The following is a 15,313-nucleotide window of genomic DNA, read 5'->3' as shown; positions in this document are numbered from 1 at the left end:
CTCTAACAATCTGTTCTAAGTTACTCCCTTGTCTGACATTCTATGTTCTAAGGTTCCTCACAGCTCTAATAATTTCTGTTCTAAGATTCTTCCCATGTCTAACATTCTATGCCCTAAAGTCCCTCCTAGTTCTGACATTTTAGGGCTGGCTGGAAGAAGGTTAGAAGAAGGAATTCAGTTGAGGGTTGGGGCAGGGGGAAACATCACTGCAGAAACATATTGAGGGGTGTTGTGTTTTCCCCCCACATTCAGTGGAAAACTTGAAGGAAGCTCTGGCCCGTTTCTGCCTGTTTTTGGCACAATGAGAAGGGAGGCTTCCACAGCTGGAGCAAAAGCTTTTCCAAGGAGCTCTTTTGTTGGGAAGTTCCTGGATCAGGTACAGCCCCCACAGGGAGAAGGTTGTGGATGAAGGAGGCCAGCCTTCTGGCACCATTCTCCTGATTCCCAGCAGGGGTGGGGAGGGGCAGCAGGGGCTAAGGCCTTGCTTCTGGGGCAGCTGGCATGAGATTTTCTGCTGCCTATGGTGAAGAAATTTTAGCCCTTGAGGTGTAGATATTCGTCCACCTCAGCCTCCTTGTGCTTTCTGACTCCTTCCGATTGTCCTCCTGCTCCCTCCGGCTAGGTGCCCATCAGACACCACTGACACCACAGAACCGAAGAATGGCAGAGTCAGGAGGCCTGAAAACATACCACGTTAGAGCTCCAAACGACCCAAAACACAAAACAGGTGATGGGTTTGTGGGGGGCAGCATGTGCTGGATTAGGAGTTAATAAGACCTGGGTTCAAGTCCTGCCTGATGTTTATAAGCTGGGTAACCATGGGCAGGTCTTTCCACTTATTGGAACCTCATTTTCCTCATCTATAAAATTCGGATAATAACACTCAGAGGCCTTTTGGACAGGATTGGAGTGAGGTTCTAATTCAATAGTGAGTTCAAACAACTTAGCCAACTTTACAGCAAAAGTTGACTATTTTGCGCTTTACATTGTAAAAGTTGACCATTATCATTAAGAACAAAGACTGTCAGAACTGGGGGCCTTAGAACATGGAATGTCAGATCAGGGAGAGATCTTAGAGCACAGAATGTCAATTCAGTCCCACTCAATCCAAATATTTATTAAGTTTCTACTCTGTGTTAAACATTTGGGGATGTAAAAATTAAAAAGATTTGGACTTCTCTTTTTTCGCAAGGAGTCCATATATTATCTGGGATCAGGAGAAGTACATATACCAATATAAGGTGGGAAGTAGGGGGACAAAGTACCCTGGGAATGCTTAAGGAGGGGATTTCCAGCTAAGAGAAGAAAGTCCAGAGTAGTAACTAGGACCCACCATCTGGGGAGGGCACTTCTCTCTGAAGTAGACCTCAGCCTGGCCGGGGGGGGGGCTGTTGTCAACATATCACCAGCCCACCTGCCTTTACCTCCACTGTCCCCGCATCTTCCCTGCTACCTTTCTACCTTCTGTTGAGAGAGAGATTCTGGGGGAGTCATTTATCATGTGGCAGGTGGGCCAGTCAGACTTTTCAGGGGAAGAGTAATCATTTCTCCCTTCACGACTGCATCCAGCTGGGTGGGTAGGTGGGGAGGATGATCTCTGAATCATATTGCTGACCTGGACCACACCTTTCATTGAGGATAGCTGGGATTGGGGTGCTGGCCTCTCTGTGGGACAGCTAGGTGGTGCAGTGAATAGAATGCAGGCCTGGAGTCAGGAAGACTCATCTTCAGGGGTTCAAATCCAGCCTCAGATACTTTCTAGCTGTGTGACCCAGTCTCAGTTTGCCTCAGTTTCCCATTTGTAAAATAAGCTGGAGAAGGAAACAACAAGCTACTCCAATATCTTTTGCCAAGGACACAACTGGAAATGACTGAATAATAATAGCAAGTACTATCTGCGTCCTTAAAACCTTGAGCAACTTCAATTCAATTAAAAGAGTATTTATTAAGTGTCCACTACATGCAAAACACTGTGGAGACACTAGAAATATAAAGAGGAAATATTACTCATCCTCAAGGAACTTACATTTTACTGAGGAGGAAATAAGATGTACCTAGATAAGTAAATATAAAACTTATATGACATAAATAAAAATGAATGTTTGTGGCTAGTGAAGGAAGGGGAGTAGGGAAGGCGTCATGCAGGAAGGTGGCATTTGATCCAAACTGAAGGGAGCAGAAGATTCCAAGACATGAAGGTGGGGAAGGGTGTACATTCTAAACATGAGAGACAGCCCGTGCAAAAACACAGAGGTGGGAAAGGAAGTTCACACAAAGAGGATAGGTAGGCAAGATGGGTTGGAACATGAGGGTGCATGATGGGGAGTAACATGAAATCAGTCAGGAAAGAGAGGCTGGAACCAATTTGTGAAGTTCTTAAAATTCCAAATAGAGCAGTTTTCATTTTATTCTAGAGGCAATAGGGAGCCACTGAAGCTTCCTGAGCAGAAAAGTGACATACAGACTGGGGCTTTAAGATGAACCATTTGGCAACTTGTGTGGAGGATGGACTGATGATAGGAAAAACTGGAGGGACATAGAGAGACTAACTAGTAAGCTACTTCAAAAGTCCAGGCAACAAAGAACAACTGAACTGGAGAGTTAGCCATATGATTGGAGAGAAGGAGAAAGATGAAAGATAGAAGGGGAAACATGTGAGATAGAAAAAAAGGGAAGGATGGTTGGGGTAGAAGCAACACATTTGGCACGAGGGATGAAGGAGGGTAAGATCAGTCTGGGCCCCATAGGGAGAAAGGACTACTTCAGACACCCATTGCCCCAGAGAGCACAGGGAATGGGTAAACTTATGAATGACAAGGACATCAGTAGAAGAAAAGGAGTACTCAGTCTCAATAACTTTGATCTGGAAGTCAGGACCAAGTCCCTTCTTTGTCAGTGATTTTTCTGCGTTGATCTTGAGAAAATACCCACTGTGGGCATTGGTTTCCTCCTAGCCAGTCCAAACTTAACAAAAGACTCTATCAAGGATTCAGTCTCTACCATCCTGAACAAATCCTCAACAGTAAATTATGTGCCTAGGCCTTGACAACATGGTGACAGACTTGAGATTTCCTTACTTCCAAAGACAGTTAAATTACCTGGAGGGCACATGTAGGGAAGAGGATGCCTGGTAACACCAGGTCACCATAGGCAGGCCACCTCACTCTAATGAAAGGTCTTATCTGGTCCTTTCCATTAATCTCATCTACTGTTAGAACTGGAAGGACATAGTTCACTTAAGCCAACACCCTCACTGTATAAATGACAAAACAGAGATCCAATGATTTGCCTAAGACACTGCAGGCCATCACAGAATGATAATGGCCAACCTCAAAGAATGCCAGAAATAGTGGTAGCCTTGCTTCACTATCAATGTGCTGATTGGCCGAATCTTTGTGTTCTTCCCTTCCCTTATTTCCACTATCCAATTAATTACCAAATTCTTCCATTCTGCCTCTTTGGAGCCCTTCCCTCCTCTCATCTATGGCCACCAGTCTACTTCAGGCCCCCCATTGCCTCTTATCTGGACAATTTTAACAGCTTCCTGATTGGTGCTCCTGCCTCTAGTTTCCAACCCTCCAGTCTCATGTTGCTTCCACATCAATGGCTCTCCAGTGACTGCAAGATAAACTCCACCCTTCTTAGCATGGCATCTGGAGCTCTCCATGCTTTTACGACATTATGTCATTACATTAAAGACCTGGTGTGTGTGCATGTGTGTGTATGTGTATGTGTGTGAGAAAACAGGGTGTATATTTTTCTGTCTCTGTGCATTTCTTCAACTCCACCCTATAGACCCTCTTTCCATCTCTCTACCTATTGAAATACTACCCTATTTATTTTTGTTGTTGTTGTTGTTTGGTTGTTTTTCAGTCATGTCTGACTCTTTATGACCCCATTTGGGGTTTTTTTGGCAAAGATACTGGAGTGGTTTGCCATCTTCTTCTTCAGCTCATTTGACAGATGAAGAAACTGAGGCAACAGGCTTAAATGACTTGCCCAGGGTCACACAGCTAGTAAATGTCTGAGGCCAGATTTGAACTCAGGAAGATGAGTCTTCCTGACTCCAGGCCCAGCACTCCAACTATTGAGCCACCTAGCTGCACCCATTTCCCCATCTTTTTTGGATTTTAAAGAGAGATTTCAATTGACTTTATTTTAACATGCCGAGGAGGTCCCATCGGCTGAGGTCAGAACATATAAAGCACTAAACCTGGCAACTCCAATGGAAAAATCAAGTGGTGATGATTAATTAACTCATCAGAAAAATGTTGTGGCACAGAGGTCCCCAAACAGGGAATGCAGGGAAGTGTGGGGACTTCTGATGTAGGGCTTTAAATGTCAGACTGAAGAATTTCTATTTTATCTTAGAGCCAAGAGAGAACTACTAAAATTTCTTGACTAGGGGAGTGAAATGGTCAGAACTATGCTTTAGGACTATTAATGGAACAAGCATGAGGTGACTGTCAGTTACACAGTTCTAGAACTTCTCATGTTGGAGAGTTTTCTGAGACTTGGAGAAGTTAAAGGACTCACCAATGGTCACATAGCTAGAAACTATCAAAGCCAGTGTTTGAGCACGGATCTTTCTGCTTGGACCAGTCTTCTATCCATTAATTTGTGCCTCTAAATTATTGTTACTGTTGTTGTTATGTTTTAGAAACTCCTTATGAAAATAGAAATATTTCCCAGAAGGCAAACAATCAATAGCACCTTTGTAGTCAATTGAATAGACCAGAAGCCTTTACGGCATCCCTTGCAAACATGCCCTCCTCTCAATCCCCACTGCTGCCAGTCTTTGTACATGCCCTCATTAGCACCAGGTTACTGTAATAGTCCCCAGAGAGGTCCTCTATACTCCCCTCTTCCCAAACTGTGCCTTGTACTACTGACTATTATTATTCACAGTATGAAAGATAAAAAGGAAAGAAAGAAAGAAGGGAAGGAAAAAAACATTAAGTGCCTACTGTGTGCCAGGCGTTGTTCTAAGCAATTTACAAATATTATCTCATTTGACCTTCTCAACAACCCTGGGAAGTAGGCACTATTATTATCCCCATTTAACAGTTGAGGAAATCAAGTCAGACAGAAGTTAAATGACTTGCCTGGGGTCACACAACTAGTAAATGTCTGAGGCTGTATTTGAACCTTTGGGTCTTCCTGACTTCAGATCCAGCATTCTATCCAGGATGGTGATGTCACTTCTCTGTTAAAAAAAATCCTTCAAAGAAAATATAGAGATCATTATAAAATGTAAAATAGATAATTTTGATTATATAAAATCAAAAAAGTTTTTGCACAAACAAAACCAATGCAACCAAAATTATAAGGAAAGTACAAAAACTGGGAAATTTTTTTTCACCAAGTATCTCTGATAAAGGCCTCATTTCTCAAATATATAGAGGACCAAGTCAAATCTATAAAAATACAAGTCATTTCTCCACTCATAAATAGTCAAAGGATATGAATAGGCAGTTTTCAGACAAAGAAATCAAAGCTAATCTTTAGTTATATGAAAAATACTCTAAATCATTATTGATTTAGACTCTGAGGTATCACCTCACACCTATCAAATTGGCTAATATGACAAAAAGGAACATAATGGACATTGGAGGGGATGTGGGAAAACTGGGACACTAATGCATTTTTGGTGAAGTTGTGAACTTATCCAACCATTCTGGAAAGCAATTTGGAGCTATGCTCAAAGGGCTATAACACTATGCATACCCTTTGACCCAGCAATACCACTGCCAGGTCTAAATTCCAAAGACATCAAAAAAGGGGAAAAGGACCCATTTATACAAAAAATATTTATAGCAGCTCTTTTTGTGGTGGCTAAGAATTGGAGATCAAAGGGATGTCCATCAATTGGGGAATGGCTAAAGAAGCTGTAGTATATGATTGTAATGGAATATTATTGTGCTATAATGAATGACAAGCAGGATAATTTCAGAAAAACCTGGAAAGACTTACATGACCTGATGCAAAGTGAAGTGAACAGAAATAGAAGGTTGTACATAGTAACAGCCATATTATATGATGAAGAACTATGAGTGACTTAGCTATTCTCAGGAATACAATGATCTAAGACAATCCCAAAGGATTAATGATGAAGCATTACTATCCTCTTCCAGAAAAAGAACTGATATTGATTCAATACAGACTGAAGCATGCTATTTTTTCACTTTCATTCTTTTTCTTTTATTCAAGTCTTCTTGTACAAAATGACTAGGATGGAAATGTTTTACATAATTGCACATATCTGATTGCTTAATGTCTCAGGGAGGGGAAAGAGAGGGAGAGATAGAATTTGGAACTAAAAACTTAAAAACCCCTAAATGTTGAAAATTGTTTTAATGTGTAATGGGGGGGGAATTTATACATACATGCATACATACATACATACATACATACATACATACATATATACACATATATGTATATATAAAGTCCTTCAGTGTCTCTCTATTGCCTACTGAGCAAAGTCTAAAAATCTTTGCCTAGCATTCAGGGATATCCACATTCTGGTGCTAACCTTCCATTATAGACATATCTCATCTAGTCCAGCTATGTATGCTCTACACCTTAGCCTAACTGGGACAGTCTCTTCTCTGACGATGTCCTATGCTTTCTCACATCTGTTCGCTTGCTCACAGTTATCTGTGCATAAAATTCCCTTCTTCTCCCTCCTCTCTTGTTAAGTTCCTACTCAACCTTTAAAGCCTACCTCAAAAGCTGCTTGCTCCAGGAAGCCACACCTAGTCTCACTATCTGATGACCTATCCCTTTTTAGACCTCATTTGACACTCTATTCCCCCTTAATGTAGTTAACATTTAATATTGTGCATTTTACTTGTTCGTATATATATCACGGGAGTAAAAAAAAACAACTCACAGATGATTAGAGCTGTAAGAGACATTAGAGATCATTTAGCCCAATTCCCTCGATCTATACAGGAAACCAAAATTTAGAACCAGTAAGTAACTTGTTCAAAGTCATATAGCACATCTTCCTATCGGACTGGAAGTTCAATGAGGACAGATACCATGTCTTATCTGGACTCTATACCTTTAGCACTAAGTGCAGGGCTCCGCACATTTAATATATGTTTGTTGAATTGAATTGAATTGGGTAAGAATTGGCACTTGGGGGTATAATAGGAACTGAGGGAGAAGGGCAGGCCTTAAGAAGGTAAGGGGCTTTGTAAAGAAAGGTGGCAGTGACAAAGACATGCTCTGTGTGTGACAATACTGTAGTACGGAGACACTGACCCTATTCTCCTACCAGATCAAGGATGGAAGGGGAGAGATGACATTGAATCCAATCTATGTTGTTCAGATCTCTCAGTTTCTTTTTCTGCTTTATTTCCCCTTAATACAGTAGAAATGTTCTATCTGCTCCATTTCTGAGCTACATCTCTTAGTTTGTCTTCAAGATCCTGAATTCTCATGTATGTTCCCACACACTGTCACTTTATCAAATCTTAAAGGGTTTTTCCCCCTCCTTCAAACTAGAATTTCAACATAGATGACATTTCTCAGATCTAGTTGGGCGATAGACACAGAGCATAGCTCAGTGTGACTATATATGAAACCAGTCCCTGAGGTATCTGACAATTGAGCCCATTACTCTCTTATAGAGCTATTGTCAGAATTTTTCATTTGATGTCACAAATTTCAGTGTGATGTGCTGGAAGGAAATCTTGGGCGGGAGTCAAAGGATTTGGGTTCTAGTCCCAGATCTATCTAGCACTTTCTAACTGTATAAATTTGGGCAAGTCACTTCCCTACCCAGGACCTCAGTTTCCCCATTAATAAAAAGAGGGAATTTGACTAAATGTCTTTTAATTTCCCAACTAGCTTTGGAATTTCAGTCATTTAATCAACTAGCAATAATGCAGATTTCATGGCAAATATTCTTTGCCTACTTTTGGTCTTCAGATAATTTTTGAACTTAGAGACAGACATTTTCCTAGCTGTCAGCAGAATTTGCAAAACCCTAACCAGAATGTTGACTTAGTGAAAACTCAGACCTGTGACTATCTTGCAAAGAGTAGCCAAGAAATTGGCTGCTGTCCATGGTGCTAAGCGGGTTGAACCACTAGCTACTTTGACAGCTGCTGCCTACTTTAGGTAGCATTTACAAAGTAACATTTTAATGTCTCATCATGATGTAGAGGTGACTAGGTCATCTGGTAGAGCACCCATTTTGCCATTTTGGAAAGCCTTCAGGTATGATGATTTATGACACAATGAGTCTGCTTTCTTTAGATCAGCCTCGTAAGATACAGAGAGGCTCATGACCAATAGCCTGGTCACTTGGCTACAAATTCTTTGGCTATGGTAATGCACAAAACAAAGAAAAATGCAATGACCTCTTCTTCTGCACTAAATGGTAGCAGAATGGCAGAAAAGGAGGCAGAGACTGCTAAGTATCGTGTAGTTTTTAGACCATTTATAAACTTGAACTTGGCAATTCATAATCCAAATGTGAGATTCTGAAGAAAAATAGATTTGGCTCTAGCTTCTTATTTTAACTCTCTGTGAATCTTTCTGTGTTTCTTGTAAACAACATATTGTTTGTTCTGCTTTCTAATCAATTCTGCTATCCTCCACTGTTTTATAGGTCATTTCATCAAATTCACACTCACAGTTATGATTGTTAATTGTGTATTTCCCTCCATTCTATCCTGTTATATTTTCTCTCTCATTGCCACCCCACCTCCTTCTTTACAAAGAGGAGGGTGTTGAGGGAAGCAGCATACTCAGCATTGGTGATGACATTTGAGGCAATCTGCTTCTGTTTTGCTCCTTTTCTCATCTTTCCTTGGCCCTAATTATGGACAGTTTCTTACCCTTTTTCTTTTTGTTTATTGTACCTTTCATGCTCTGTCCTTCAAAAATGGAGTTTGTTTTGACTAATACCTCCCTAAACTACCTCCACTCTTAATCCTCCTCTCCCTGCCTGATTCCCTATTGAGCTTAATATATTTCTATACCAAATTCTCTCTGTCTGTCTGTCTGTCTCTCCCCTTTATCTTATTCACATGAAAGTGAAGTTCAGTTTTAGCCAACTCTCAACCTCTTCTGCCATGTTTGTATAGTCTTCCTTTCATGCTCCCTCATTATATGAGATAGTGAACTCCATTACTCGTTCTTTCCTACTATGTTACTTTTTATTCTTATCTTTTTTTTCCCCTTAAGATGATCAAAATATAACCAAACCAGTCCCATGGTATCTGTCCTCCTTATTCCCTCTATGGCTCTTGAAAACAGTAGGATTCTGATATGATACTTATTTTTTTCAGTTAGATTATAAACAGTTCATCATTACACAATCCCTCCAACTGCTTAAACCTATTTACTTTGCAATTTTTTTTTCTTGACTCCTGTGTTTGCATTTCAAAGTATCAACTCAGTTCTCATCTTTTTCTCAGGAAGACTTGGAAGTCCCCTATTTTATTAAAGGTTATTCCCATTCCCCACATCCATTCACCTATAAGCTTATATTCAACTTTGTGGGGTACAGTATTCTTGGTTGTAAGCCTATTTTTTGCCTTCTAGAATATTGTATTCTGAGTTCTCCTATCTTTAATAATGGTAGCTACCATGTGTGGAAGAAAATTTTTGGCACAAGCTTGACAGAAATAATTTTTTAAATTAATTTGAATTGTTGAATCTAAGCATTTTTCCACTTAAAGAGAGAGAAGTCCAAACTGGCAGAGTCTCCCAATGTCCTTGGAAATCTCTCCAACATCAGCCATTTTGAAGCTGTAATTTAAAGAATTCTCAGACAAGGAAAAAGCATTTAATTAAGTAGTTATTATGTGCCAGGCACTGCCCTAAGCACTGGTGATACAAATATAAGCAAAAGGAGACAGGCTATGCACTTAAAGATTTTATATTCTAACAGGGGAAGACAACATGCAAAAGACAGGGATGGTGGTGGTGGAGAAGAGGTACCTGAGAGGAAGAGAAGGAAGGGGATGGTGGTGGACATTGTCAAACTTCCACAATAGGATAGAGTGTGGTTATAGAGTCCAGGTGAAAATTCAATTAACATTTTTCTTCATCAGACGAAACAATATAATAGCTAATAATAATGTGCATTTATATAACACCTTAAAGCATTTTTTAAAAGGATTTTTACAAATATTATCTCATTTGATCCTTACAACAACCCTGGAAAGGGGGTAATATTATTATCCCCATTTTACAGCTGAGGAAACTGAGGCAAACAGCCGTTAAATCACTTGTCTAGGGTCTAGTAAATGTCTGAAGCCACATCTGAATTAAAATCTTCCTGGCTATAGGTCTAGCATTCTATCCATTGTGCCCTCTAGATGCTTAGTTAAGTAACAATAATCCCTTAACTTTAGGTATAAGAGAATAATTTTTCTAACATCATTCAATCCCTTTTTGACCACTTCTAAGGATACTTTTTTCCAACTGGTCAAAGATGAACTTGAGAGATATTTCTGTTACCTGAAGTAATCAGTGACTTCTTCCTACTCTTAGATCATCACACTAATCTGGTCCTGGCTTCAGGAGAAAAGGAGTACAGATCAATCCAGAGATTCTTGCCCTTGTTCTGTCACTACTCTAATTCTGTCATCAGGGAAAGTGGAATTCCTCCCTGAACTTTTTGCCCAGTTTCTTCAAAGAAGATGGCTAGGCCTACAGTAATAGGAAGAAAAGGATTTGGTACATGGCATTATTCTGGAATTTATAGTTAAAGGAAAGATTAATAAAGACTTTTCATTTATATTTGACTAACGCTTAAGACTAGGATACTGAGAAAAATGCTTTCTTATTATCACTAAAAGAGGAAGGGGGATAGAGATTGGTGTTTTTTCATACAGATCTTGTATGATCCTGATTGTGTCTACTTAGTACTTGAACTCTTTTCCCCCATGAGTGCTTGATGTATCTTTTTTTTTTTTCTGACCTGGAAGGTCTAGATTTAGCCTATAATTTTTCTAGGAGTTTTCACCTCAAGGTTTCTTTCAGGAGATGACTATGGATTCATTCTTTTTTCACTTTGCCCTTTGGTTTTAATAGGATCTGTGGAGTCTTTCATCCATAATTTCTTGAATATATTTTCAAGGCTTCTTTTATGGTTGAACTTTTACACCATCAAACGGATGATTCTTAGATTATCTCTCCTTGACTTGTTTTCCAGGTGAGTTGTTTTTGATAGAAAATGCCTTATATTGGCTGATATTTTTTTCCAGGCTTTGAGAAGAAATCCTGTCTCCATTCCCTGCTTTTTCTTTATCCTTGCTGGAATTGTGAAAAAGCTGGGCTTTTCTGTTTCCCCCAATAGAGGCATCTTGAGGAGAGTTATTTAAAGGTGAGATCTGGTGACCAATGAATGAGTGAACTTGTTGATAGAGGGACCTGAATCATATCAATCTTTATGTGCTCTCTAAAAACAAAACTAGAAGAAAGGAGAACATGGCAGCCAAATATTATATAGACATATGATATCTATATATAATATGGACCATAGATTCTCCTTGGAAAGGCAAATAAAAGAAGATAGAGGAGTTGCTTTTATCATAGGCTTAAGGGAAACAAGAAGCATCATTTCATGAGACCTGCAATGTACTGCTAACATGCACTAACATCAGATGCGAAGAATGAAGAGGTAGAGAAAAGCTATAAGAAATTTAAAAAACCACAACATTGAATAAATATACACATTGATACTCAGTGACTTGGATGCAAAGGTGGAAATAGGTGATAATGATGGGAAATACATTAGAAAATACTGATCAGTAATGATAGCTAGCATTTATATAGTGCTCTAAAGTTTGCAAAGTGCTTTACCAATATTATCTCATTTGATCCTCACAACAACATTGAGAGATAGGTGCTAGTATGATCCCCATTTCATAGATGAGGAAACAGGCAAACAGAGGCTAAATGACTTGCCTAGGATCACATAGCTAGCAAGTGCCTGAAGCTACATTCAGAGTTAGGTCTTCTTGACTCCAGGTTCAGTGATCTATCCACCATGGCACCTGAAAACCTTCCTTCATAAGGAATAATGAATTCTAAGGTGGGTAAATTATACGGAGGGCAGTTAGGTGGTGCAGTGGATAGAACTCTGGGTCTGCACTCTGAGTTCAAATCCAGCATCAGACACTTACCAGCTATGTGACCCTGGGCAAGTCACTTAACCCTGTTTGCCTCAGTTTCCTCATCTGTAAAATGAGCTGAAGAAGGAAATGGCAACCCACTCCAGCATCTCTGCCAAGAAAACCCCGAATGGGGTCACAAAGTCAGACACCACTGAAAAACGCCTTAATGATAACAACAAAATTATACACAGCTTTAATACTTCATTGAATGAATGCTTCCTTTCAGAAAGGAATCAGAATGTGTTCAATGTGGTGAGGATCAAATACCATCACAAAAATGAAATCAATTATATTTTATTTCATTTTTTAACGAAGAGGTTAAGTTTATAGGAGATAAATCATTTCTGATTTTGAGGTAAATTCACCATGCTCTGTCTATGTAAAGTCCTTTAAAATATGTAGTAGGATAAAAATGGAAATACAAAAACGTTTCTTCAAGTAGAAAAGTTACAGTGGATGATTAAAAATATTTGCATTGTGAAATATGACGGCATAAATGAATATATCATAGATGTGTAAAAAAGAAAATTATAAAAACAGTACTGTGAAGTTCTTGCCTTCACAGTGGTTTCTTAAGGCCAGAAGGAAATACAAATATTGATAAGGCCCCTTATTCTCTGTGCAGAAATCAAGACATAGTTCAAGACAGTCACAGCTTAGAAATACTTGCATAATGGTATTGACTCAGCTTTTTGAAAAAATAAAACTTAGAAAATCACAAAAAAAGTCTCCTCTAAAAAGTGACTGTCTCACAAAATGAATAATCACCTTTATTTTTCAAAGTCCTACCCACAAACACTTCCCAAACACTTTTGAATAAATAATTTGTTATTAAAATCTATGCCACTATTTTCATAAGTAATATAATAGAATATACTTTTAATATTTAGTATTATGCTTTTCCCCAACAAAATACCCTTGTACAGAAACAATTGTGAATTACTAGGAGTCAGACACTTAATCACCTCCTATAAATATTGCTCTTGATTTTTTCACACAAAATAAATGTTTTTAAATTCTATATTTCAGGTCAATTACAACTTGTCTAGGCAAATTCTTATTTTTCACAAAGGAAAACAAATGGATGGTGTAGGTACGATACTGCTTTACAGAGTAACAACCAGCCTAAAGTGATCCAGCGCCCTCTAACCCTGGCCATAATCCCAACTTAATAAACCACAGTAGATCATATATTTGGAGTTGGAAGCTACATTAGAAGTCATCTAGTCCCGGGTTTTAGGGTAAGTTTGCATGCCATTTGTCAGAACACCCAGACTACTTAGTAGCGGCCAAGTCACCCAAAGGTAGATTATATTCCCAAAGAAGACATTCATTAAAATGCGTCTTGTGATCCAAATTCCTAAACATTACAAGGCCTTATGAATCCAATGACGGTTTGACATCTCAATTACAGGCTTGAAATGTTAATGTTCTAATTCTTGAAGCAACCGTTATCACCATTAGAATAAATTTTACTTCCTGAGAGCAAGATATTCTGATCCTTTTTGTTGTTTAGTCTTTCAGTCATGTCCATCTCTTTGTGAGCCCCACAGACCATGGCACACCAGACCCTTCGATTATCCACCATCTCCCAATGTCTATCCAAGTTCATGTCCGTTGCTTCTATGACATTATCTATCCATCTCATCCTCTGTCATCCACTTCTCCTTTTGCTTTTAATCTTTCCCAACATCAGGGTCTTTTCTAATGAGTCCCATCTTCTTATTATGTGGCCAAAGTATTTAAGCTTCAGCTTCAGTATTTGACCTTCCAGTGAATAGTCTGAATTAATTTCTTTAAGCATTGACTGATTTGATCTCTTTGCTGTTCAAGGGACTCTCAAAAGTCTTCTCCTGCACCACAATTCGAAAGCACAGATTCTACGGTGCTCAGCTTTCCTTAGGCCAACTCTCACAGCTGTACATTGCTACTGGAAAAACTATAGCTTTGACTATATGGAGCTGTGTCACTAGGCAATGTCTCTTCCTTTTAGTATGCTGTCCAGATCTACCATAGCTTTCCTTCCAAGGAGCAAGCGTCTTCTAATTTCATGGCTGCAGTTATCGTCTGCAGTGATCTTTGAGGCCAAGAATATAAAATCTGACACTGTTTCCATTTCTTCTCCCTCTATTTTCCAGGAAGTGATGGGACCAGTTGCCAAGATCACCAATTTTTTTTTAAAATATACACTCTCCTCTTTTGCGCTCATCAAGAGGCTTCTTAATTCTTGTTTGCTTTCTGTCATCAGAGTGCATCACCCGCATATTTGAGATTGTTGATATTTCTCCCAGCAATCTTAATTCTAAATCTTAATTCTAGCCTGGCATTTCACATGATGCACTCTGCTTATAAGTTAAATAAATAAGGTGACAACACACAGTCCTGTCATACCCCTTGTCCAATCTTAAACCAATCAGTTGTTCCGTGTTCAGTTTTAACTGTTGCTTCTTGGCTTGCATACGGGTTCCTTGGGAGATGAGTAAGATGATCTGTCTCTTTTTGAGGAGCCTGAAATTGACAGTAAATAACAGTTACCATGGTTAGGTAAAAATCACTCAATGCTTTTGACAGAAAAGACTCAGGAGTTCATATCTTAGTCTCTGTCCATTTAATTTTCAAGGTACTCCAGTGAAAGCCTCCTAAGGTCCTTTTGGGTATCCGAGTAGTCTTCCAGATTGCCATACAATGACCTCACCACGTCCAGTTTCCAGTAGTCCTGAGACTTGACCAGGCATGAATAACTGAAGACATTTTTCTTTCAGTGTATAAACTGGGAGTGTGATATTGGCAAAAACAGGCTGTCCATTTTCATTAAGAGATGGCACAAATAATTCAGTCTGGTTAACAAGAAGTCCATCACTGCTATTGCATCTCTGGATAACTAAAAAGGACCAAGGTAGATGTTCATCTTGTGGCAGTTGCTGGGCAGTAGCATCTGGAAGGGTGTCGAGGCATCTATGACATTTTAGTAGCACTTCAAGGTTTGCAAGAGATTTATTACTTCCTTTGATCACATGATATTTATCATCTCATTTGATTCTCGCAAGAGCCCCATGAGAGGGGCAGCTAGGTGGTGCAATGGATAGAGCACTGGCCCTGGAGAGGGGAGGACCTGAGCTCAAATCTGGCTTCAGACATTTGACACTTACTAGCTGTAACCCTGGGCA

The sequence above is a fragment of the Phascolarctos cinereus genome, unplaced genomic scaffold (genome assembly GCF_003287225.1).
Source record: "Phascolarctos cinereus isolate Bilbo 61053 unplaced genomic scaffold, phaCin_HiC Scaffold_726;HRSCAF=1367, whole genome shotgun sequence".
Classification (NCBI taxonomy): Eukaryota; Metazoa; Chordata; class Mammalia; order Diprotodontia; family Phascolarctidae; genus Phascolarctos; species Phascolarctos cinereus.
The sequence above is the reverse complement of the archived record's forward strand: the minus strand, read 5'-3'. Positions refer to the sequence as shown.